This window comes from Scleropages formosus, chromosome 14 (genome assembly GCF_900964775.1).
Source record: "Scleropages formosus chromosome 14, fSclFor1.1, whole genome shotgun sequence".
Lineage (NCBI taxonomy): Eukaryota > Metazoa > Chordata > Actinopteri > Osteoglossiformes > Osteoglossidae > Scleropages > Scleropages formosus.
This window is the reverse complement of record NC_041819.1, coordinates 12,745,292-12,771,737: the sequence shown is the minus strand read 5'-3', so window position 1 is coordinate 12,771,737 and position 26,446 is coordinate 12,745,292. Positions and strand designations below refer to the sequence as shown.

Sequence of the window (26,446 nt, the reverse complement as noted above, 5' to 3'; positions counted from 1 at the left end):
CTCCAGATTTCCATATCTGATCAAGAAGTTGGTTGAGCGTTTTGCCATGTTATCATTTTTCCTTAAGTGGAACAATCAGATTACTTTCATCATGTGTTCTCCAGGCATGTAATTCAAGATGGAATTGCAAGACTGACCCTTTTCTCGTGATTCATTTCTGCAGAAGTAGCTTCTTGATATTGCATCTGATTGTCATGCAAAAAAACAGAGAAAAAAACCCTTTCTCCTATAATTTTCTTCGAAAGGTGCTGGCGAACAGTGAGTTGCGGTGAGCTATTGTTTGACACCTGGCGCCGTCATGGTTGGAAATAAGGAAAATCGCTCCAATAAACATGTGTCCCCTACTGGGGCCGTTGACTGGCGGAGCCTCAGCGGCAGAGTCTTCGAACCCCTCGCCTCTCTCCTCCAGGCCCAGACTCGCACAGCTCCCAACAGAAAGCTCCCATCTCTTCATTTAAATCTGGATTATTACTATTTCACATTATCAAAAATTTGTGCTAACTGGCGATGTGTCAGTTTTATTTACCTATTTAATGTTTCACTTTTCAGATTTGGCCTTTGTGGAGTTGTTCGCAATGTTTCCTTTTGTTGAACTTTATCACGTGAAGGGAACCGTGCGACCAGAGCGGCACGAATGGGGCCGAAATGGGGAAACGCTTCATCCGAAAGACGTAAGAGATCGCCCGAGAAAAGACAGACTCGCCGCCGTGTCCGAGTCCCACGCGAGGTCTTCTGATTCGGACCCAAAACCAGGAAACGTAAGCGCCTCACGGTATGCCCCCCACAGGGTAGAATGCCTGACACCTCCATTGCCCTGTTATCCATGAATGATGATGATCCACTGCAGAGCGCAGCCAACCTCCATACGCACACACTCGCACACGCTGCGTGAGCACCAACAGCGGCAGCGAGCGGCTGCAAAGGTTCGAAGCCCGTTACGCACAGGACCCTCAACATCTTTGCAGTGTTTGGTTTTATTGTTCCCCAGCCACCACCCCCGCCACCCCATTTGCAGCCCCACTCCCTCCCCCTACTAGCCACGTACACCCTGTGTACACCCTACAAGAAGCAAGGGCGGAGGAGAGACGGAGCCCCCCAACCCCAAATCTCAGCGTCTCGCTCTCTCGCCGGCTCGCTCGCTTCCGCCGCTCCGCCTGTCCCTTTCTGTTTCTCGCCGGAGCTGTGGAGCCGCTCTCCGTGTTTCCCACTAGCAGGGAGGGGGCTGGTTGTTTTCCCCTGAGCAGGGGCCACGGCAGCCCCTCGGCACCCCCCGCGAGCTCCAGCTATTTGTGCTGCATGTCAGAGTTGGGGAGTCTCGCATTCGGAAGGAGAGGGGAGAGGTGGGGATGCGAGTCGGGGGCTGGGCTGGGCTGGGGTGGGGTGGGGTGGTGAGAGGAGGAGTGGGGAGGGAGAGAGAAAACGGGGAAGGGGGGGTGTCTTGTTTGTGGCTTGTCAGCAATTGCTTGAGACATGCTTCCCTTCCATGTGTGAAAGCTACTTGGCATGAATGCCGGGCCGTACCAAGTGCAGGCGACCTGGGAGGGGGGAGCCACAAGAAAAACAGATCAGACCGGAGCAGACAATAGGGCCCTGAAGTGTTCCCCCCAAGTTGCTTTGATGTTGTCCTGGTGTCTTGATGCTAAAGGGGGCCAGGGATTGCAGGGAAAAGGTCTTTGTGTGGATGTGTGCATTTTTACCCCCCCAGCAGAACAAAAGAAAAGGGAAAAGGAGGCGAAAAAACACAAAAAAAGAAACAAATGAAAAAAATGAGCTCATAGATGTTTTTTGTCTGTGCATGTGAAAGGCAGAGGGAGAGCAGGAGGGAAGGCAGAGGCAGCAGCAGCCGTGGCTGAGGCTCACGAGGTAAGAATCCAGGGTCTGATTCGTCATTGCTGGCTGCATTGTTGGGGGTCCGAAGGATGGAATTGGGCAGCTTCATTGCTGGGGCCAAGGGAGGCGTTCTCGTGGGTCCTTCCCCACATCCTTCCCTGTCTGCTGGCAGCGGGCTTCTCCTTGTAGGTGCATGTGTCTCTTCGTATGGCGGTGATGCGAGGGGCACCGCTCTAAACGTTGGGGCTGCATTTGGAAAGACTTGTCACCCCACGCTAGAAGAGCTCCCCCGTTCTCTACAAACCGTAGGCCGGTGGATGGCCACGGCGGGGAGTAGCGGGGCTTCTGATGGGCGGGGGAGTTGGGGAGGTGGGGGGTGCTTGTTGTATTTCTGCTTTTTCTGATCGAAACTGTGCGTATTCATGATTTGGACAAGGAAAGGATTCATTTTGCTCGAGGGGGTGGGGGTCTGTCCACGTCTTGGCTTGTGTGCATGTCATTGGAAAACAAGCTCATTTTCCTGAGAGCAACCAGAGATACATGAACTGAGTGCATCTCCACCGTGTTGCTGAGCCTTCTCCCCATCCGCGGTCTTGTATTCAGGCTCTAAATGAAGGGACTTTCTAAATTTCGTACGGAAGATTTTGCCGCCGCTGGATCCGACTTGTTTCGGAGGTTGAACGTGGGCTGTTTGTTGTATACAGGTATTTCCACTAGTAGTTATTTCATAACTGAAAATATGGCCAGAAAGTTAACTAAATAACTCCATAGACAGTTAAAGAACTGCGGTGAATATACAATATTTTTCATTCATCGTGTTTACTCATATGTTTCAAGATGTTTCATGTAGAGTCAGTGTTTGGAGTTGTTCTGGCCTTCCTATGCTTATGAGGAAGATGAAAGTGATGAAGACTGATTTAAAAAAAAAAAAATCACATTTTGAATTTCTTACGACTAGATAAATGCAAAACTATGATGGTTTGTTCCGAGGTACTCCTGTATTTTTGGTCGTAAAGTGAAATGTGCGATGTTCTTTCTTTCTCTGGTCCTAGCTGCATGTGGGTACATTCCCATCCCTAACGATAAAACTTGACATTGAAATTTTCATCTAAGGCAATTTTCATACCTTGCTGTGTGCAAAAGATATCAGATATCCGAAATTACGTCTGTCAGAAGTTACATGTCTGTTTCAAGTGTCTTGAGTGTTTTTAAATCTGTTTTGTTCTAAGTGTAGTATTTAGAGTGTGTATGGTATGTGGTACTTATGGGTATTTATTTATATCCATCGAAACCTTTTAACCCAGATTTCAGGGGCTGAACATCAACAGTGGTGTGGCCACATGATGTTTTTGTCATCTAAAGGTTGCCCAGTTCATGCTCAGCCTGTAAGTGTGATCCTAGAGGGCCGCAAAGCATTTATTGCACCCTGCATTGCCACATGTGGTCATCAAATCAAAGTATTTTCCGATGAATGCATAACACTCCGCTCCGTAATTATGAAGAGTACTGATGGTTTAATGACGGCGTAAAAGTGTAATTCTCTCTTTCTTGGAACTTTATGTCTGTGTGTCCACTGCGGTCCGCTGGGGCGGCAGGGCACGGGACTGCTGTGGGAGAAAGGTCTGTGATCACACCCAGGGTGCGAGGCTGTGTTCCCTACCTTTCGTTGAGCTCTATAGGTTGCCATAGATGCACGCTAGCAGTGCCCTTATAATGTAATAATGTGCTGTACCGTACCTTCGATCAGTGATGTCACAAAACGCCAAAGCCAGGTACGGCGGTCACGTTCACCGCCCTCCCCGTTGGTCCTTAATGATTTTCAAAACTGTGGTAAAATCTTCCGTGGACACTTCGTAGACACGAACGCCGCCGTCCTTTTGCTTTGACCTTCCCGGAGCTTAGAAGGCCAGCTGCTGCACTCTGGCATCACAGAGTCGCTTCTCTGCGCGCTAAACTCTTTCATGGGGCCGTGAGCTGAAATCACGGCATCGCGCTGATTTCGTGGTAAAAGTTTGGCTGGGCGGCAGCGGCTCTCTAATAAAAGTTATCCGCAGTTGCACGTCCCTCCCAGCGTGTCCAGCTCGCGTGTCTTTGAGAGTTGAGGCGCTCGCTTGTCTCGCGTGTGGGTTCCCATTTGCTCCTTGTCAGAGAACGGTCTCCCACACGCACGTTTTGGACCGTAGAGAACAAGGGTGCCGGTCGACTGCGGTGCTCTGAAAACCAAGATGAAGACCACATCCATTAAGCTCACATTAAGATCATTAACAAACACATTGTGGGTATTTCTTTTTATCCGTGACCGTAGTATTTTTTTTTTTTTTCCTTTTTCCCCCCACCGCCGTGCTCTCTTCATGACACTTGTGCATGAAACCGGAGTTTTCGAAACGGGTAACCTCCCGTAACGCGTCATTTATCGAGCGGCGAACGCGGAAAAGCGCGGCGTTTAAAGTGGCGCCTTGATTAACGGCAGCCTAAATTGTACCGCTGAATCGCTCCGTTCGCTTGCAACTACCACGAAAGAGTGCAGAACTGTCATTAGCTTCTCTTTTTATTTACTTTTGTTGTTGCCGTGCGTTCATTTTGCCCAGATCCAGCTTTGGGAGCCCGATGTCTATCAATAAAGCAGGAGGAACATTAAACATAAAAGCTAGATTGCACTAGGCCGGAGCGCTGACATTCCTAGCTTTCCCCTTCTGTAATTTGAGATGAAAGGGGCTGTGGCAGACATATTTGAGCAGGGGAGCTGCGGGAGGAGGAGTGAGAGGAGGCCCATCGCCGGCTCCGCCGGGTGTCTCCAGATACCAGCGGCAACCTCCCCGGTACCATTTGATTAATTTACTGACACTGCCAAGGGAAAAGGCCACTGGGAATTCTCCCGTGTGTCTTTTTAAAAACCGGTTAATGTGTTCTTTATTTATACTGCACAGAAATAGACTTCCTCCCACAATTTAAGTGCAGCTTCCAAACTGATTTCTCACCTTGGCGTTTAAAGGCAAAGGAACGGTGTCGTGCGAACGGAAGTGAACAAAGGCACGTCGTCGTGCTGGGGGGACAGGCCCTGTTACGAATATTTCCGAGATGTAAGACGGCGGTGTAATTGCGGGAAAACAACAAACGGCGTGTAATATGGAGAGAAGCGCGGTTTTGAAAAACTGAGATTGGAGCAGCGGGACAGGGATTCGCGGGAGAGCGTCGGAAATTACGAACCGATTTCTCCTCTGCGGTTATCAGATATCAAACGCATAAATTATGCAAGCGTTACGGTAACAGTAGGGCTTTCTTCGCAAATGTGAAAAGCACTTGACGACGCATTTCATTTAACAACAGCTGAGTTAACGCGCTGATATAAAAACGCCCGCTCGCGTCGTCTCGTTGCAGCCAACGGCGTTGCCTAATATGCAAAGTGAGCTAAAGGTCACGCAGTGTCTTGCTCAAAAACACCGGTTCCCACCTTAAATTCTCCTCCGGATTCTAATCGTTTTCTTTGTACCCCTTCGCCGAGTAACTTATTCAGCCCTGTTAGGTGTCTGAGGTGTGTTTGCCTAGCCGCCGTCTGCTGTGCAATAATTGGAAATTCATTTTAGGGAGCATATTGGGCTCACCATTGTGAAATGGTAAGGGAGCCGGGGGGGGCGGGGGGGGAGGAGGGTGCCGGCTCCCATGTTAAAAAGCACATTTGTATTCAAGACCAGCGGTAGCAGAAGACAGCAGACACCGGCAACCCAGGCGGCAGAGGAACGCGGTGCGGTTGACAAGCTCCAGTGCGTGACGCTACCGCACGGCTCTCGGCTACACTGCCAGGCGTGTGTAAAGCAAACCGCTTCTCCTGGCCCATTGGCTTGTGTATTTATCGCCGGTAACTGCTTATTCTTTACGTTCGTTAATGTAGTTACTCTCCTGAAACGACTGCCTTGAGACGGTCCCGCGGGTGAAATGGAAATCTATAAAATATAATCGAGATTCCTTTTGATATCCTGCTGCACGCAGCTGGAGAAACGAATAGTTTCGCGCGACTCCGGTTAGAAGGACCTCTCTCGGTTCCGGAACGAGTGCGATGAAAAGGGTTGGGGACGGAAAGGACGGCAAACGGCAAGAAACAACAGAAACATCTGGAGCGGACGCCCGGGGGGAAAAAAGGGGTCGATCGCACAGCGAAGGTGTCGTTTTCCTGTATATACGTTGAAGAGGTACACGGGTAACCTTGAGATTCCGCGTCCTTTCCTGGAACAGGTGATGTGGGGGAAGTGTTGCTCCACAGCGGCGAGCAAGCCTATAAAAAAAACACTGCAGTAATTATGCAGCCTTTATGAAAATGTGGATGTTTGCTGGATTTGACAGAAAGTCTGCGTACTTCCATTTACGTTGTTCGCAGCTGAAAAGCTCTCACACACACACGCGCACACAGTGGGTCTTTGAGTTACTTGTCATCACAAGTTGCATGGATACAGAGTTCTGGGTAAATATGTAATTGTAGTCTAAGCGGTGCTAAAGGATAGGGATGTATGACCCATGTGGAAACTTTTAGAATTCTGAAACATACCTGTTGTCAGTGTTATCCAGACCGTTCCAATATACATTCCAGAACACATTTCCGCACATTTGTCCTTAGGGAAAAGTTACAATATACATTTTTTTTCGCAATTAATAAGCACTTTAGAAAGAACAGTACGCGCCTAGCTCTGTAAAATAAAATACGCACGCACCATCTGAACCGCTTGTCCCAGACGGGGTCGCGGGGAACCGGAGCCTAACCCGGCAACTCAGGGCGTAAGGCCGGAGGGGGAGGGGACGCACCCAGGACGGGACGCCAGTCCACTGCAAGGCACCCCAAGCGGGACTCGATCCCCAGACCCACCGGAGAGCAGGACACGGTCCAACCCACTGCGCCACCGCACCCCCTAATATAAAATATTACTCTTGAAATAATAAAGTCGACATTAAGTGAAAAAAACAGTCTTAGAGTTGATTTGTTCGGGAGGAATAATTTCTAAGTTTTAAAACAAACGTATTTAGCAGCTAAGACGCATCCGTCCATTTCCGTTATCCAGCCAGGACCGCGGTGATGTCGAGCCAGTGTCGACAAACGAAGGAAGAGCAAGATCTTATATATTCTGAGTAACTCATAAGTTTCCAGCATCGAAAGCACATTGACGCGTTGCATATCATGCCAAATGTTTTATAAGCAGCGTTTTGTTTTTCGTATGCGTGTGTAACTGCGCGTACGCGCATGTGTGTGTATGTGTACCCACGGCCACGTGCCTGCGCATCCTTGTTCGGTGACTGCAGAATGTGGAAGGGTGGCACTAGGATGCGAATTTGCGAGAGCAGGCAGGCGACGTGTGACTTCAAAATGTGGATTTTGTCACTCCAGGATGCGGGCCTCTCATTACGACATCTAGGTGTGAGCGTGTCTGGATGCGTCTGAACGTGTGCGATCACACGTGCAGGTGAGATGCTGGTGTAGCTTGACTCAGCTCTTTTAGCGTGACTGGGGAAGAGGCTCGGGGACCCTTTGGTTTCCCATGTTCTCCACCAGAGTTGAGAAGAAGCTCCCTATACATGAATTCCACTTACCCACCATCCTTACATGGCACGTTCAACTGGCGTACCTGAGAATCAGAGTGAGTTTTCTTGGCCAAGTGCGCTGATGCACACAAGGAATTTGCTGTGGTTCAAGGTGCTTCCAGTATTTAGTGACAAATACGCATATGTGTACTTACTGTTACTATAGTATTATACTCACTTCTCACAGAATTGCTAATCCACGGCTTTATTTTAATTACTCCCGGGTCATTTTTCATCTCGCGTTTTCCATAACGAGGGCGAATATTTACAGATCCGTTTTTTTGGTTCGGAGCAATTTACGCCGAAGGTTTTTTATGAACCGCCCGCAGCCCTTACGGAGCGCAAGCGTGTTGCCCAGATGTCCCATTGCGTGAGCCGAGCGCGAAGGTGCGGTTCAGGATCCGACGTAAGCGTGCGCGCACGAGCCAGAACCGAACCTTCGAGCGGGACAGGCGTTTAGCGGCGGTGACGCGAGACCGCGTCAGCTCTCGGTCTCCGCGCCGGCATCCGGGCGGGAAGAGACATCTCGATCCCTTCTCCGTGCGGGCAGCTCCTCCGCTGCGGTAGGCAGGAGGCGGACTCGGTGCCGACGGTCAGATGCTTCTACGGCAGGACCGCCCGGCGCGGCCCCGTTTCAGCTCGTTCGACACTTTCGGGCCCTCGCGGCAGATCGAGGGGACGTGTCTTCTGGGTTTACTTTTGGCTGCCGATGAGTTGAAAAGTTTCGAATGCATTTATTATGGTGAAAAATGCAAACGTTAAGAAGTGTTTTCCGCACCAGCGCCGCGAGACGCGAATATTCGGCGCCGAGAGGCGGGCTTGGCTGCCGTGCCGCCAGGTTGTGGCATGGACCGTTGCCAGCTAGCTAAGGAGGCAGCCTGTTCTCTGGCCTCGGAGCTCCCTTGCCGAAGAAGATTTGGGCACAGCTCGTGAACTTGGGAAGGGAGGAGGGGAGCAGGCCTATTCTTAGGATCATCCCAGAAGGAGGATGCGGCAGATGCTCCGTGACACCGACGCCGGCCCTTTTCCGCAGACTCCCGTGGCCTAGATACGGGGCGAGCCGGGCATCGCCTCCCCCCGGCTGGACTTTCGTCGGGGGATAGGCTGAGCACGTGCAAGAGACGCTGCAAACGGAGAATCCCGCATTTTGCCCTCTTTGCAGAACATCGCGTTTGCGCAGCGGCGAGCGCGAACGGGTGGATGACGGGCACCGAAGAAGGACGCTTCCATCCTCCGCTTCGGTCTCTGTCTGAACGTCTCCTGCGTGTCCCTCCGAGCATTTCGGAGGGCGAGGTCTAAAGAAATATTCAAATAATTGGCATGTAAAATCTGCTATTAATTTATTTCTCTTATTTGAAGAACAGAGCAGGCAAGGGTGTCCGAATTAAAGGAGAGCTTCGGTCAGAAACATCCACACAAGTAAATATTCATTCATCGATCAGTTTTTTTTTGCTACTTTTTTCTATACTATCCTTATGAAAAAAACTTATAAATGCACTCTGAGCAGCTACAGCGGAGTTTTTAATTGAAAAATAAATAAAACCTTTAGGTAACTGATATCCGTTGTCTTAAATGTGCTGTATTATAACTTAAATACGCGTAAGCAGTGTGTCTAAAAGCCTAAATGATTTCGCACGAATATTTGTGCCAGTGTGTATTTTTGAATGTCGTATGAAAAGCGCAGAAGTATTCCTGAGAGAACCCGGTGAGCCTGGTCAATTCTGACACAGCCCTGGATTTACTAGAGGCTTTTACTAGCTGCTTGCCGGACAGCGAATGTGCGTGCAAATATGCGTACGTATGTCTCTGTGTGTGTGTGTGTGTGTGTGTGTGTGTGTGTGCGTGTGCGTGCGTGCGTGCGCATGCATGCGTTCTCAGAGATTGCGGTGCCAGGAAGGCAGTTAATACAGATGACCTAATAACTGCGAAAATTCATGAACTCACGAGAGAGGAATTTGTGCAGTTGTTCTGAATAGGAGTCGTTTCGGGAGTTTGGCCCCGATCCTTTCTTTTGTCGCGTCGGAGATGGAGAGAGAAACGGCGGTGGGGGGGGGGGGGGGTGAGCTCTGCGCGGCGGTTAAGAGAAGTTTTCTTTTTTGAATACGACATCCAGCGCGTTGACTTGAATCGCTCATAATTATTTCTTTCGAGGCTCCGATGTAATGAGGAAGTAATAGCTAATGAGCACGTTTTTAATTTCTCCAAAGGCTCAGGTATAATGAGGATTTTTAGTTACGGTCTCTACAGCGATCCTGGTCGAACGCACATACAGAGTATTATATATGTTATGATATAACTATTGCTAAAGGCGCAAAAGAGGCCGTCCTAAATCCCCGGATCCTCTGCGCGGCCGTTCGCCTGAGACGAGAAGAATGGCCGCAAACTGCTTCGGAATGTTCTCCGTTTATCTGTGCAAGTCATTAGCGCTTCGATCTCTGAAAGAAAGGGAAGAAGGAAAGGAGGAAGAGAGGGACAATGCGGAAGACTGCTGGGGAGGAAGGATGTGCTCAGTAAGCCGTTCTGTGCCGACGTTCAATTTAATTTAGTTTTCTTCAAAAACTGTTCGCATACAGCCACCCGAGTGACAAATGGCCGCGAATCGGATGATAAAATTAAATTGGCGATGACCGTCGCGTGGTCAGAGGGAAGGCGCCAGAGGCGAGTCGTTCCCCGGCCGGCCCGGCGGCGGGACGTCCCGCTCGAAGAACGCGCCTCCGCCTCGGCCCGACGATGCCGCTCGGTCCTGTCGGGCGCGGTTAAACTCGCGGTTACTACCGCTGAGCGGCGAGAGTAGCGGTGCCAACGGCGCGTCCGTCGGTGCTCGACGGGGGGCGTGCGGGCCGTCGTCCTCGTCCTCCCCTCGTGCGAAGAGCGCTAGATAATCGAGCTGCCGTTGCCGGCTCTGCCGCTGCAGCGGGTGTCTGCAGAAGCCCGCGTGTGTAATTCCGCTCTAACTTGGAGAGGCAGTGTTTGTGGGAGAGATCACTTATCTGCTAAGTGGATAAACAGGCTGAGCCGGCGAGAGGGCGATCGTTGCCATGGAGCTACAGGCTGCATCGCCTTTCTAAAGATGCCACATGAAACGAAAATGGACGCGGGGGACTCTGCGTCTCGTTCCAGGATGCGAGACGGCTGCCGCGTTACGGTCAGCGGGCGCCGACATCCCCAACCTGGTGCCAGAGCAGATGGCCAAGGGTTCAAGTGCAGTTAACCGACGCCGGGATGTTGATGTTCGGGTTGGAGCCGCCGCGTTATTGCGGGACGGACGCGTCTACCCTCGCCTCCTTCGGCGAGACGCCTCCCCGGCAGAGCGGAGCGGCGCCCCCGGCCTGGGGCTCGTCGTATCTGGAGAGCGGCCAGCCGACTGCTGCCGCAGGCCATCGCAACTCCGCGCCGTCGCCCTGAATCGGGGCCAGATCAGCAGCCTGCAGCCCTGGCCTCGTGCAAAGTCTCCGGAATCTGGTTTTCGAGCCGAAACCGAGACGCGAGGCTTTCCAACAGCACCAAACTAGCAGCGCCTCGATGCGAAAGCGACCCTTTCGCCGTTTCTCTGCGCGACGCGAAGCAAAACGGTTTCCTCGTGAAAAATATCCGCTGAATTACTTTCCTCGTACGACGGAGACGCTGTAGTATTACGGTAAAATACCGACGAGATCTGAATGAAATAATAAAAAAAAGGAATAAAAATTATAATGGGAAAAGATGATGAGCTACCCGGTTGAAAAAGCGATATACGTACACTTCCACACACACGGTGTGCAAACACATACAAGACCTACGTGCGTACCTCTACATACATGTATACATGCACAGGGCCTGGAAGTCTTTCTCTCTGAGGATCAGCTCGTCCGACGTGCAGAGCTGCTTTCAATCAGACGAATGCTTTTTGTGTGTGTTTCTGTGTGTGAAGGGGGGCTGCAGCGTGGGCCCCGGGCCACGACGGGTGAACTGCGGGTTTCTCCAGCTCCTGCGCGCAGAGGCGCTGCCTGGTGGAGAGAGCCCTTGCAGCTGCGCCCGCTCCGAGGGGGGCCGCACGCAGGAGAGAGCGTCTGCAGCTGCGCGCCCGGCCGCCTCCGCGCAGGAACACGTAGCGCAGACGCACGCCGCCCATGGGCGCGCGGCGAGGGAGCCGCGCCAGCCGGGTTCTCGGCCGCCTCGCGCCTCCGCGATCCCAGTACAGCAGAGCGCGACCGGACCGGGAGAGCCGGGAAGCTGCTCCGCTGCAGTAGGTTGGGCCGTCGCGTCCTCCCACCGTCCATTATGGCCTGCCGGTCGGCGATGGAGATGGCCCTGGGAGCGGTGCGCCCCGGGAGCTCCGCGAAGGGTCGACTGCCCGAGCTTTGAAGTTAACCTTTAACTCGGATTGCGGCCTTTAAATGAGACGTTCTGCTGTTTTCTTTGGATGGCGAGAAGCAGCGTCACCCATGCGCCGTCGTTCTCGGTCGCACACGTGCGTCTCTGTCAGCGTGTAGCCCTTGTGACAGATCGTAGAAAGCCCACTTCAGGTCCTCTTGCAGGGGGTTTTCCGGGAAAGCAAAGCGCAGAGCCAGTCTGCGTGGGCTCCGTCCTCCATCCCAGGCGGAGACCCCGAGCGTCACGCGGAGCGCTCCGCCAAGTCCGGCTCCCGTCCGTAGGAAACGGCCCCGTCGGGGAGACGGAGAGGCAGAACCCTTCCGACGAGACCGTCACAAGGCAGCGAGCACGCTCCCCGTCGACGCTTGCCTCCCCGGCGGCAGCGAGCCCAAGAGCCGCGGAGTGAGCTTTGCCGGCGTGTTTGCGGCGAGAAAAGAGTCGTCTTTCTTTTTCGTTTTTGGGTAACGTGTGAACGCCGAGGGCGGGCTCCGTCTGAGGGAATCGCCGTGATCCGGAAGGGCGCTTTGGCTTCGCGTTCCGAGTCGGCTCGTCGGACCGGTGAATGCGGCGGTAGAACTTTTTCCTTCTCTGCTCGGGCCGCACGTCTTCAGGCACCGGAACGCCGCAGCGATAAAGGACGACGTAAATTCTGGAACTGAAATCGGTCTGGAGATTCTCCCGTAAATGGATCCATTCTGGCCGACGCTCTTAGAAGGCACTGAAACGTTAAGGTCGTGACAGAAAGAGCGACTTTGTGCCAGACTGACAGAGGCACGGTCACGTCCCTGTTCTACTCAAGGCTCCGTGAGTATGCGGTAAGATCGCCGAGGCCGCGTTATGCTTTTATTAACGCGGTTCATGTGTGCGTATATGCCGCAGCGTCGCGTTCGCTTGAAAAAAACGGGGAATTTTTAACCCACTGGCTTCATAAGAAATTCAGTTGTAACGATCCTTTGCATTGCTCGCGATAGCTGTGCCAGGTAACGTCCTGCAAAGCGCAAGTGGCGGTTTGTTTATGAAACTAAAGGCAAGGTGCTTTGACATTTTTCCCCTTCTCTATGAGCGTGGGGGGATGTGGTGGTGCAGCGGGTTTGGCCGGGTCCCGCTCTCCGGTGGGTCTGGGGTTCGAGTCCCGCTTGGGGTGCCTTGCGATGGACCGGCGTCCCGTCCTGGGTGCGTCCCCTCCCCCTCCGGCCTTATGCCCTCTGTTGCCGGGTTAGGCTCCCGTTTGCCGCAATCCCGCACGGGACAGGTGGTTTCAGATGGCGTGTGTATCAGCGCGGTGGCTTCCGCACAGATCCGGAAGCAAGAGATCGGCGAAAAGCTCGGCTTGATTTGCTTCCAGCTTTCCTGTCAAAAGTGGTACCATGGAAACATAGAGCGTGTCCACGGAAAAAGGTACCGCCAACCCAGTAGTGCCATTTTACATCTTACCTGTGACAACTCAAATCGCCCACCGTTGCTTCGAATGAGCCTGAGCATTTGAAGGGTTCCGGTTCGGTAGGTTTCGTCCCGTGCCGCAGATTCCGTGCCGTGCCGAGCGCATTGGGCCCGGCCGCTGGCACGCCGCTCGTATCAGCGGAGATTTACGCTTTCGCCTCACCGAGAGGGACTCAGCATGGGCGAGGAATCAGCTTCCTCAGCAACGTTGTAAGCACTTTCACACGGTGTGCAGGTCACGAATGTGTAAGCACTTTTATACACAGCTTGCGGAGGACCTAATGCTCTTTTAATCACGCGTAAAATCGTACGTCTCTTGTCTATTGCCTTTCATAAATATACGCGCGGCGTTATTCTGAAAGGTATCGTGTACGTGCGTTTTTAAACTATAAAATTCCAAGAAACATATGCTGAATAAAAGATCATTTAATCGCCTGCAGAAGAAACATTTTAGAGAGGCGCTCACAAAAAGTCGAAATAGCACCGCGACGCTTGTATTCCGTTTCCGAAGCCTTTCGGTCGGTCACAGCATCATGGTAAAAAGCAGGCTGATTTATATGCATGCTGGGTAAGTACTTAACTTCCTCCGGAGTCTGTTTTCCATTTTTCTGCCATATTTTATGGCTTCCTTACATGTTTGTTTTCTTTTCTTCATTGTAGAGCTACCCTGCAAATTTAGTACGGTTACGATTTCAAAAAGATGAGCCGAGGAGCGAGAGAGGGGCTGAGAGAATCGGCGATCGTGAATACTGCGCGATTCTGCAGGCTACTGGCCGTAGCCACGAAGACCCGGAAATGGTGAAACATAGGAGGCGTTTACGTAATAATTCCTAATTCTTATTACTGCCATTTCTTTCACGCGGGGGGGACTGGGCTGAACATCGTGTGCCTTGTCAACACGGTCCCAACGTGCACGGGTGACAAACGAGCATGGCGTCGCACCTCTTTGGCAAGACGGGGGGTCGATTGTGCTTTGCGGCCGGAGTATCGATGACAGAGAGGGGGTGAGTCATCGGCGGTGCCCGTTGCTCAGGAGGAGAAAGACGACGGAGAGGGGGTGGGCGATGGTAGGGGAGGGGCCGGCCCGGTGATGAATCCCCGACTGTTTGGCTTCACCGCTGTTTATTGGTCCACGGATGCCTCGGGAGGCATCGTAATGACTTTGCTCGTGCGTAAGGGAGGCAGGGCGATCGCACTGTCCGTGCAATGCAGAACGCTCGCATTCATTCTCATGGTCCCACCCTCTCCTGGAGCTGCTCCAGTTTAATCAGTATGCCGTACTACATAATAAACTTACCCTGGTGTGTGATACTGTTAGCTATGGAATGTGAAGTCTAGGAGCGATACGCAGGCCGGGTTCATAGTCAGCTTGATCCCTCTTGGACAGGCCAGCGTGCGGGGGTGCTGCGCTCCCGTTCATTACGCGGGGGAAGGCCGATAATTCACGGCGCTGTAAATTAAACTCTTTGTACTGAAGCCTCCTGGCTCGGCAGCGCGCGTACGGCACCAGAGTTTTATTTCCAGTGAGCGAGGAGCCTTGGTACGCGGCGACGGCCGAGGAGCCAAAGACGAGCGATGTTAGAAATGTCAGGAATTCGTTGAGGGACACGCTGAGATTTTTGACCGAGACCAGTGCTTTGTTTGCGATTTAAGAGTCATGGGTACTCTCATACCAGAAAGGCTACTGCGTGTACTTTACTGTCGCCATGAAAGGCACCATTCTTCGCAGAAATAGGTGTTTTATTCATCTGAACGACACTGAATTTGGATGCGCTGAGAACTGAAATGACATTGTTTCACACCAGTCGAGATGTTCTTGAACCAGATGCCAGGAAAATGTCTGTTGCGCCGTGGTTGTTGTTTAAGGTTTGTCATTCACATTTTTTTTCTTTCTTTTTTTTAGAATTAATTGAATTTTCTCGAAAAGCAAGACATGTTCTGATACGAAAAGAGAAATACAGCAAAACTGATGAGAGCTGTTATGCATGACGTGATGTGATTTCGTGACTATCAACACTTAGCACTGAACCCAGCATCTGGGATGAGTTAGGCTCGCAGTGTGATCGGACTAAGGACTCCTGTATCACCTGCTGAACTCGCATCTCACACCGGACGTCCTGCTGTCTCTCTGTACTCTCATTTTCCAGGTGGTATTGTACCCTGAGATGTACTATAATGGCATCCAGTCAAAATACCTTGTCTCCTTAAAATTTGTCTCAATTCGGTATGTTTGTTTCAAACTATGCCCAATATTCTTTGCAAAGCTCCACATTTACTGTACATGTGCAAAGTAGTGATGTACAGAAGCATCTTGTTGATGGTGAGATCTGCTTTACTCAGTTGTTTCAAGGCAGTGATAGTTGCGCCTATGAGATGCGATCGCTTATCCATTTTGACAAATCATCTCATTGCTGACAATTTACAGGCATTCATCACACACCGAATGTATTTTTTAAGAGAAGTTAATAGCATTTAAAGAAAAAGGCAACTCCAGCTGTTTGGTCATGTTGGTACTAATACAGTTACCTTCAGTGCAATATGAAATAGCATCTTCCACCAGTGGAGTTGGCATAGGTTGAGCCTGACTTGCTCTGGGAGGAGAAGGGTTAACCAGGGGTTTTTCGTCAGTGTGTGGAGCCTTACCGGTCTGTGCCGGGCGGGAAAGTGTGGTGCTGTGAATGATGCCACCTCCAGAAAACGGCACACATGGGCCGCACGGTGGACAGTGCAGTGCATCTCTTAGGAAGAGTTGCGATCTGGAGCCCGTAGGAAGGCTGGTGCTGAAGGTCAGGGAGGTCTACCGGGTACCGGAGGCAGTGTTACCTCTGCAGGCCCGGTTAGTACAACAGACAGCAAACAGCTGGTCCCCCACAGCCGGCGCCGACCGCCAGCATGGCGTTCGTGCGCTGGAGTGCCCGTCTGCAGGTGGGTCTGCCCGGGCGGTCCAGTCAAAGAAGGCACATTGCACCGAAACACACACACAGTGTTCGAGGGCAGTCAAAAGCGGGAGCGAGGTGAGGACATCCTGCTGTACGTATTTAAAAATGTTCACTCGACACACTCCGCGATTGCGAGATTATGTACGATGCGTTGGAACGTGCAACGGATGTCCAGCTACCTGCAAAGAAGGAGTAAGTGGGAAAAACTGGATCACGAAATGAATAAGCAAGAGTAAAATGTACATGTGATGATCTATTGTTAAATATTTTAACCGCGGAATCCCTTCGTTCTGTTGAACTCCATGCAAACATAGACACCGAAACGGAAAGACGGCGTTTGAAAGAACTTTCTGCCATTACTTTTTATGACAAATATGTTTGTTTTTGCTATCATTCGGTCCATAGACTGTTCCGTAATATTGGGTGAAGGACATTGCTGTGCAGGACTGTGATGGCTACAAGTGACACGGGGCCTCATGACCCTTGAGCGACAGTCTTAATTTCTCAACACCTCTTCTGCCACCTGTACCACCAACCGGCCTCTTTCATGTTTGGAACCTGTAGCCAGTTTCCGGGAAGAACAGCGGTGCTGAAAAAGACCGTTTGTGCCGAAGGTCGGCGATTCGGTCTCGAGACGGGTCTTCAGTCCTACTCTAAGCCGGATGGAAAGCTCTTGAATATCCCACCTGTGAAGAGAAAGCCCACAGTTGTGTTTCCTCCTGATCCTGCGCATGGCGATGAGACCGAGACAGCAGGCAACAGCTTGGCCATCGTCCGGAGGGATCCAGAAGCAAAAGGATTAGCGAGGGAGGAGAAGGTTCCACAAACCGTGCATTGTTCTCGAACCCTGAGCAGTCTGGGAGCTCCAGAGCGCCTCCTCCGGTGCCGTTACATTAGATTTCCTACTAATTCAATTTCCGTGAGCACCTCATAGCTTTAAAGGGGCGAGTTTGAATTTAGTTTGTATGCAAATATTTTCACTGCGCTTCCATAGCGTTAAGGTAGCAAATCTGATGAATCCACCACAAACCTAATTTCCGAAACGTGTTTGCAGCAGCTAAGCAGAATGCGTTTTGCCCCAGAATTTCTCTTATGCATGCACATATTTATCCGGTGGGAGATAACAGCAGAAGGATGCTTCTCGAACGCACACTTGGGGTTGACTGGTGCACTCGGTTATCTCTGTCCTAATGAGGAATGTATGTGAGTCATTCCTGAAAGATTCTCTGTTCCGGGTCTGTGTGTGGGTGTGTCTGCGTGCGTCTGTTGCATGTATGGAGGGAGGAGGGAGGGAGATGTCAGATAGAGACAAGCTGACTTTTAAAGGTAATATTTGCCCAGTCATGTAAAAGATATATGCCCTTATAGTTCTCTCTCTGCTGTGCACAGTTAGATGATGCTGTTCAAATACCACTCTGAGGAAATTAAACCACGGTTTTGTATAACAAACACTATTGCGTAATGCCACGAACACATGGTGCTATACTTTAGTTTTTTTGCATATCCAGCCTCGGCAGTTCCTGCTAGTTTTACAAACACCTTGACAAACCCAGCGAGGTACGATGAAACCTACAACTTACGGCCGGTCGCGATCCTTCAAATGGTATCGCATGTAGATAAAAGCCAGTTAGGGTCTTTGTGGTCGAGATTCAGTGATGCCCGGTGGCATGTTCTGAATCCCAGTGTCTAAAAACCGCCTGCAGAGAGGACGCATCACAGTGGGTATGCAGACGGCGGGGCCGGATCAATGAAGGGGGTGTGCGGACGGTGCCCGGTGCCCCAGCGGCCATATCCAGCTGAGACCAGGACCGTTGAGATCAAACCCCGAACCAACTGACTTTGGTCATGAAGCTCTGCCGAAAGCAGAAAAGTAAGGTGCTCACACTCTAACCGTTCTCAAGAGTTATGTTCGCAAACATAAGCGGGGTCCTTGGCTATGAAACTGAGAACCGCAGTCTCAACACGTGAGTCTAGGTAAATGTATGTAGATGGTTCTAGACAATCCTGACATCTATTAAACATGAAATATGTACCCTATAATAATAAACCACTGCCTCTGGTTCCTAATTAGGATCATAACCCATGTCATATGCAGGTGGCCACAACTTCCAGACCAGAATGAAACTGGTTCTATGGTTCTTGGGTGTAGGATGGACTGCATTGGCTTTTGTGTGACAGGGTGTGCGTTACCGTCACCGTGTTGGTATACGTGTCCGCGTCTCACCGTGTGTGTGTTCGTAAGAGAGAGAGAGAGAGAGAGAGAGAGAGAGAGAGAAATCAGCAGCCTGGCGATGTTGCTGCTCGTCCTAGTGGATCCGACCAGCATCTGTGCAACTGTTCCAGTGTCGGTTCCCCCCTCACGCCCCCTCCAGGGAGCACTGGGAACACAGGTGCCACTGAGCCACTCTCTCCCTCCCCTCCGCCGAATGCAGACGTGACACGCATTGGCATCTGCAAGGAAGGCACGCTCTCCGCTCTCGTGCCTGTACGGGCCTACGGAGCCGCGGGGCGTGCGCCTGCGGTCCGAGACCGCGTCCGCCCTCGGGAGAAGTCCATCTGCATGTCAATATGCGGTGTAAATGGATGGCCGCCGCCTCCTGCTGCTCCCGGCTTTCCAGAAATCATAATGAAAAGGTGCGCGATGGTACGCGATGGACGTGATTTTGTGAAGGAAGGGACCGGCGACTCTTTAGAACTTACGCTGCCCCGTACGCACGCCGGGCAGGTCCAGCAGAGCTAAAAATGCTTACGCACGTTACATAAGCAGTCCTGGCTTCAGACCTCGCGCGGCTCGATTGAACGAGTCGCCTCCAATCGGAACTGCGCAGAGGTATGGCCAGACATCGCCGGGCCACTCGCTGCCTACTTCCTGTCACATTGCTGCGTGGCAGACGTCTACCGCATGATGCACACGATCACGGCCGTGCCGTAGAGCCCTCGCTCGATGTTCTTCGTGGCACAGAGGACGCTTCCTGTTCCACGTGAGCACGTGCGCTTACGGTTCTCAGGGCAAACCCTCCCTACGAGAGAGCGCTTTCAGAGAAAACGGCTCTTTTCGCCGATATGTTTATCAGGTTAGCTTGCCCCAGATGGTCTGGCTGATGTCTTAACTTTGAGTGAAATATTTCACTTGTGATTCATGGCCATGCGGTCTATAATCCCTGTGGAGGATCTTCAGAATTGTTTATTCTGAAGAAGACACTCACTGATTAGTTACCCGGAGAATAAAACCGGGCTGATCGCATTTTGGTAAGGACGTACTGCAGAAAACAGCGGAAAAACAATATTGATATAGTTCTGCTCTCTTTACCGATCATAAAAGCCTAGCAATATCCCCGCAGCGTACATGCTTCAGTGTCATTATGGTCCACCTGTGAAGCAAAATGCGTAAACCATAAAGAGAAATAATTCTCGACTCGCCAGGCACAGCTTGGAGGATTCAGACATCCCACAAAACACCTTCCATCCCTGGTGCGACCCTACATTACCCACACCTAGGCCCCTGCCTGCCATTAAACGTAAGATTATGATGCTGTCGGAAAGGTTGAGGCCTGACATTTCCCACAGCAAAAATGGACATGTGTTTTATAGGCTTTTTGTTAACAAAAAAAAAGGTTATCAAAAACATTTCAACAAAAAAAAGTCTTCTCCCCTCTTCCGTCCTTCACGGAGAGAAGTCTAACCTTGCTTTTCGGCTCAAATGGAGGGAACTGCGTGAACGAGGTTAGACTATGGTATGGATGTGAAAAGGAACGGACGGAGCGGAGGTGTGACTGGTTTTTTTTTTTTTTTTTGCATGTCAGTTTGTTTTGATCAAATGAATGCATGTCAGAGTGGAAGAAAGGCATTGTGGGGGTTGAACATGTGTTCCGGAGCCCTTCGTTGAGACTCTTGCATGGCAACGCGTGGGCGCCAGCCTCTTTACAAGCCCAGCAGTTCTGCGAGTGTGACATTGAAGTATCAAAGGAGGAGCAGGTGTCTTTTAAGGGTCGACTCGCAGCGTCGGTCTGATCCAGACCACACTTTCGGCAGCAAATTTCCCTTATGCTCTATGCAGTCCGAGTTTCCCGTGGTTCAATAAGCGATAGCTAAGTTCGTACGTCCACTGATTTTGTACGGCAGCGTGGGACTTGAACCAAATATTGACTTGACGTTATTTAGTAAATAAGACAGCTAATCCTACAACACACAGCGTACTTGAATTGAAATTTGATGCTATATTACTCTGTAATGTTACAATTGTCATTAGTTTTACACACCTTTCTTACTTTTATTTAGCGTATGCTTTTCTATGAAGTGATTTACAATATTATGAAAGGGTGGAATTCAAACCCGGGCCCTTCGAGTTCCAGGCAGCAGCTCTCACCACTACGCCACCTGTGGGACTTTCGACTCTGCAGCTCATACCGATATCACATATCCCTTGATCGCTGTGTACAGATGGGATGAGAGTTTCATCCATTTTCACTGAAACCATTGACTTGAACTGCACTCTGTGGGTTTTGGTGTTTCGCATGGGCCTTTGGATATGGGGGAGTCCAAAGACTCCTACTTTCAATCCCAAAGAATCTGTCTTTAGAACCTGTGTTCCAAAACTCAGTTCACAGCTTGGTTTCAGAACCTTGGTTCGGTAAGGTTCCTATTTGTTGTCATCATTAACAAGCTTCTTATCCTAGTTACCAATGAGGAATACGCATCAATACCTAATAACAGAAGAAGAAATATTTAAAACTTCAGGCCCAGACGAGGACCCAGCGAACCCACCCAGTACCTCCGATTGTGGTAACGGTCCTCGTGAGCTGTGCTACAGGACTGTTAATGTGCATCATTGTAGAAGTACGGCCACACGCCCTCTTCCCTTTCTGTTTCTCTCCTCCTCTTTCCCTCTGCCTTCTGCCCTTCTTCTCCCTCTCCTCTTTCTTTCCATTTTCTCTGTCCTCTACCTCCCCTTTCTCCACCTTTCCATGTTATCTTTGTCCTCTTCTCCTCTTTATCTTCTTTTTCTCTGCACCCCTCCTCATATTCTCTGTCTCTCTTTTCCCCTTGCCCTGCCTCTCCTTGTCCCTTCCCTCAAGAGAATAATTCCAAGACAAACATACAGAGACACACGCACACACACACCAATGCTGTTTCCATTTGCCTCCTCCTTGGCTCCCTCGTACTCACACACTCGAACATGCAGATGCTAAAGTTTCTGCTACTGGCCCCAGTTGCCTTTTTTCGAATGAAGGGTGCTTCTGTCTTCTAACCCACCCCCCCCCCACCACCCTCTTTGGAGGTGGGGCACGCAGGCACAGCAGATTGAAATCTGGGAAGGGGAAGCGCCTTGACGTGCCGGGTGGGTGTGGGGAAAGTTCGGTGGAGGAGGTTATAGGGTTTGCAGATAACGCCCTCCACGAGCCATTGCAAAAAACTATTAAGACCTGGGAGTTGATAATGTTCATGATTTAGAACACTGATAGAAGCAGCAACCATTCTGTTACCATTTACTCATATGGATTTTTACTAGGGCTGTACAGATAAAGGATTCAGCTCAAGAGTACAGCAATGATTTGGAAACATAGTCCTTAAGTGCTGGGGTCAACTAGCCAGCGCATTTCTTCATACGGGCAGCACTTTGCTGGAGTCGGGGTGGAGACACACTTCTACTGGCCTAAGGAGAAAGGGTTCGTGTTTTGGCTGTGCCTGGCGATGCCTTGAACTCATCATGCAGCAGGGTCCGGTAAGCGCTGGTCTGCGTCATTCCCGCAGTGCCAGCGTGACGTAACTCAGCGTCGCGGCAACTTATGATGGATCTCACGCCGATGGTGTTTTTTATTCAAATCGCAGTCGCACCAGTAGTCGTAATTCGTGTTGTTTGTATGAAATGACCCAGACAAAATAGTTCGCGCTGCGGTGCGTCTCCCGAGAACGCAAGAGAGAGACGCCGTGGCGAATGAGACAGATGGGAAAGGGGACAAAAGGATTACGGTGTGCTAACCCCAACAGCGGAAAACAACTGGGCAGATTTTTTAAAAACCTGGGCATTGCTAGTTTGATACAGCTGAGCTCCACACTCTGACCCCCTTCCCCCGCAGCGCCCTTGTTCCAGCAGCCCACCCCAGCCCCGTGTCAGTGTCTAAGGGAGGGCTGCGTGTGGGAGATGGGGGTGGGGGTGGCGGGTTTGGCACATCCCGGCTCTCTGAAGCAACGGGCAGGAGGCCGGCTGAAGGAGGCGGGAGAGCGAAGAGGCCGTCTCCAGACAATGAGCGGCTCTCTTTGCTCCAGCGGAGACATTTCTCTGTCTGTGAGCAGAGCAAAAAGCTCCCTGCCTCCACCTGTCATCAGACACTATGAGAAATTATCTCTCCAAGCTGGGTCAGGAGACACGCGGTTCCGTGTGGAAGTCCACCAAGATGGATCATCTCCCGCAAATATTTCTTGACCGAAGCCGTTACTATTTAGGGGCAGCGTTTTACTGGACTTTGACTTAATTTAAGTTCAGTTTATAAGGATGTTCAAAGGATATGTTATCAAAGCCATCAGTGAAGAATGGCCCTTTCTCCGTCCTTTACTGCCTGGAAGGATGGGGGCTCTCGAGAGCCGAAACGGTCCTTTGAATGCGAGCGCCATTTTTCGCAGCATTACAGAGAGCGTCCCTTTGAACTGATAATGAACCGTCATTTTTCATCTCAGCGGTTGTCCTTGTGAAACAACAAGGCATCGTGTGTTTTACATGGACTGTTAATTATTGCTCAGGAGGAGGGCGGGGCCACGGCACCTAACCCCTGACTGGCCGCGCTGGAGCCTCTCAACTCTGGTGGCCGTGGTTCCGAGCTCTGCTTTGCAGCTGCTGTCCTCGAGTCTTACTGGAAGTTACTGCAGCAGTGGAAGGAGGCATGCATACTGGGAGCTTCAAGGGATGGACATTTTTGTCTGAGATAAAGATGTAACACTGTGCCTAGAGAGAGAGAGAGAGACAGAGTGTGTGTGTGTGTGAGAGAGAGAAAGAGAGAGAGAGAGAGAGAGAGAGAGAGAGAGAGAGAGAGAGAGAGGGTGTACATATGTGCTAGGGTTCCAGTGTGGTTACACTCAAAATAACTAACCGGATTCTTGAAATCATACAGCTCTCGGTGACTTCTGTGACCTCTAATGGCAGAAAACGGGCAAACGACGGTGCGATGTTGGGGGCAGTCGCAGTGATGGCGTTTCTACTGCTCCCATGTTAGAATGTGAATTTTAATTCTATTAAGAACCAAGTCCTGAGATTTGTATTTCCTCATAATCTCATGCATGCGCCTAAAATGAGACACTGCAGGAGACAGGGGGGGTCTGCGTTGATTGCTTTACCGAAAGCGCAGACACACACGTAGAAGAAGCACGGAGACAAAACATCGTTCAGCCATTTTTGGTAGCTGTCAGTTGTTTATCACAAATCACAGTCTGGCTATACTAAGCTGCTTTCTTTTATTTAGTTCCCTCCCTTTCTATTACACAACACTCTAACTATTTGAGCAGCCAAGTCTTTCCAGCAGTGATTTTCACACACACACACACACACACACACACACACACACACACACAGTGTCACTTGCGCTCACACACATACACACAAACCCCCTCTCTCCCTCCAGAAAAAAATCCTCCAGTTAGCTCACTCTGGCCACTCTGACAAAAGAGATGATTTTTTTGCACAGCTTAAAGGTCCAGATCAGGTGAACAGGACTCCGGCTGCTGGCAGGCTCTGCAGTCCCCCCCCCCAACCCCACCCCACCCCAACACCCTTAATTTCCAGCCCAGCGCCACACCGCATGGTAAAATCTTCGCGTGTGCAGTTAGTATTCCATCGCCGGCATCTGCAGAGCAAGGTCTTTATATCCACTCTCTGGTCCCCATTGAAAACGAGCAAAAAAAAAATCTCCCATCTGTTTCGTGATGCTTATCCTGCTAAATGGATTTGAAAAAGCAGAAGAAGAAGAAGAAAAAGAAGAAGAAAGGAGAAAGGGAGTATGGTGTGAGACATGTCTTAGATGGGCCCCCTCACACACAGTCAAAGATTAGGCAAAACATTGGAGGTGTTCTCCTCAAATTTGCCCAGAGTTTAATTCGAGAAAATTATCACATCATGATGCTAATAAGGAAGCATGAAGCACGGGCTGCCTATATTTAGAGTGCCAGCCTCCATTGTCATCCGTTTTTAAGGGACGAGCAAAGAGATGGAGGGAAGGAGCAAGGAGATTGAGGCTAATTATCTCATGCGTGGGATTGGGATGCGGCTTTCAAAGCTGCGTTCTGAGGGGGGTGTTGAGGCTGAGCGCGAGACAGGTACCGACCGCCCCGAGGACGGCGCAACTTCTCCTTAAATTGCTCAATTAGCCACCGCCTGCCAAAAATATCAAGTTCCATCTTTCCTTAACCACTGAATGTTGATGCGAGAGGACAGGCAGGGAACTGTGGGGCTGAGGAAGGAGGAAGAGGGATGTGGGGAGAAAAGAGGGAGTCGCAAGGGAGACGTTTGCTGACTAAGTGGAAGATGACATGTGGGTTTCTTGAAAGGCAGTGGTGGCAAAGCAAACAATGCGTGTTTGATGCCTACCGCTCAAGGGCTGCGAAAGTGTAGCGGATGCAGACTCAAAAAGGGAAAAGCTCCGAGGGATTTTTTTCCAAAGGCTCGATTGGCAAGTAGAACATGGTAACAGTTAGGATGTTATCTGTATCCCATTCCGTTGCTAATGAGGGCTACTTTCTCGCAAACTGCTTTGGCGGCATTGCTGGATTTTTAGCAGACAGTAGGTTCGAGGCTTCCTCGCAGTATTACTTTGTCTCATCCAGAGGAATCTAAGGAGGATGAGGGTGCAGGACCCCAACACGAGAAGTCAGCTGTAGGGGAGACGCATGCTCCGTGTCTATGCTCGTAGGGGAAGGGGGCAGTGAAAGAGGGCATTGCTTGAATATACGTGTCCGTTTCTGGCGGACTTTGCTTTTGCGTAACATCATGCATTTTTTAACGGATACCCTGAAACAGGGACTGCCAGTTGTTGCGAGGCTATGACCTGGAACTCTGTATTTCTCAGATTTGATGGTAGCAGAAGAAAACCACTTACCGCCAATTATATTTTCCGGATCTGTGTCTGCCTTTTTTGCTTGTTCGTCGTTGGCCCGGAGACCTGTAGCAGTGGCATCCACTCCCACTCCCACCCAACCCCTCTGCCCTTGCTCTGTGTTGTCTACGTGTGCGTGTGGGTGTATGTGCGTGTACACATGCGTGTGTCCCGGCGTGTGTGAATTCGCACTGGAGCCAAAAAAGAAACCTGAAGGAAGACGACCGCAGCCTGTCTCCTATGGTTCCCATGGCAACAGGGCGACTGTGGCTGGCGGGCAGGCAGACGGATGTGTAGAGAGTCTCTGGAATACGGATGCGCCCGTCTCATCCTACGGGTATCCATCGGGTGGAGAGCGAGGGCGAGCGAGCGAGCGAGCGAGAGAGAGAGGGAGAGCCAGGCTGGATCCGAGCTGGGAGTCATGTGGGAGAACTGTCACAAGCCGTGTGACCTATTTCCGAGTCCTCGTGATGAACAAACAAAAGCAAAATTAAAGCAAGGAGCACAGCCACCGCACGGGAATCTTTGCGTCTCCCCGTGTCCGAAAGAGCCGCGCACTCTTCGAGCGAGTGATTCTCTATCGACAGGAGGTGATATTGGAAATCCACTGCAAAAGGCAGTAGTTATAATTCCAACGCGCTAAGAGATTTACAGTCATTGCTGTATTATCACTTATTCCGGTTGTGTGACTGCCGCACGTAGGGCACTTGCGTTGTAAACTGGAACATATGACTTCATGTACGCCCTCTAACTGGAATGAGGAGCGCCAAAGGAATTCAAAAAAGTTACATATTATTTGCTGCCTTTGTGATAGATGCCCCAATGATGGTAATTTCGCCTGAGTGCATTGATATTCTGTGCCCCCTGAGAGCGGGTTGTGTGGTGCACAGCAAAAAATTTCCATTTAACAGTGCTCAGGAGCGTGGATCCGGTGTTTGTGTGCAGATGCAGCTTCCATAGCGGATACTCTCGTTACGTATCATCCTTTCCTCTGCATACTTTTTATTCGGGACTTACCGTAGTTTGCAGAATGAGCTGTAGGCAAATACGTGCAGCCCACTTTGCAGGATGTGCTGTCACTTGTTCAAGTGAAGAGTCAGTAAAACAACTGGTGTTATTACATGAAATAACCGGATGACTATACTGCTTGAACCAAGTCCTTATCCAGTGTAATTTGCATAGGATTCCACTCTCCACCATTTAAATAACTGGGTATTTATTGAAATTACTCAGGTTAAA

At 50.7% G+C, this 26,446-nt stretch overlaps 1 protein-coding gene across 1 annotated transcript in view; it reads left to right on the top strand.

Moving 5' to 3' along the window:
• The first annotated feature begins 1,670 nt into the window (after positions 1 to 1,670).
• LOC108920052 (B-cell CLL/lymphoma 9 protein-like) overlaps positions 1,671 to 26,446 on the top strand; it is a 95,064-nt gene continuing 70,288 nt past the window's right edge. The window contains exon 1 of the mRNA XM_018728508.2: positions 1,671 to 1,863. The gene's annotated coding sequence lies outside the window, so the exon portion shown is untranslated. The remainder of the gene's footprint in view (positions 1,864 to 26,446) is intronic.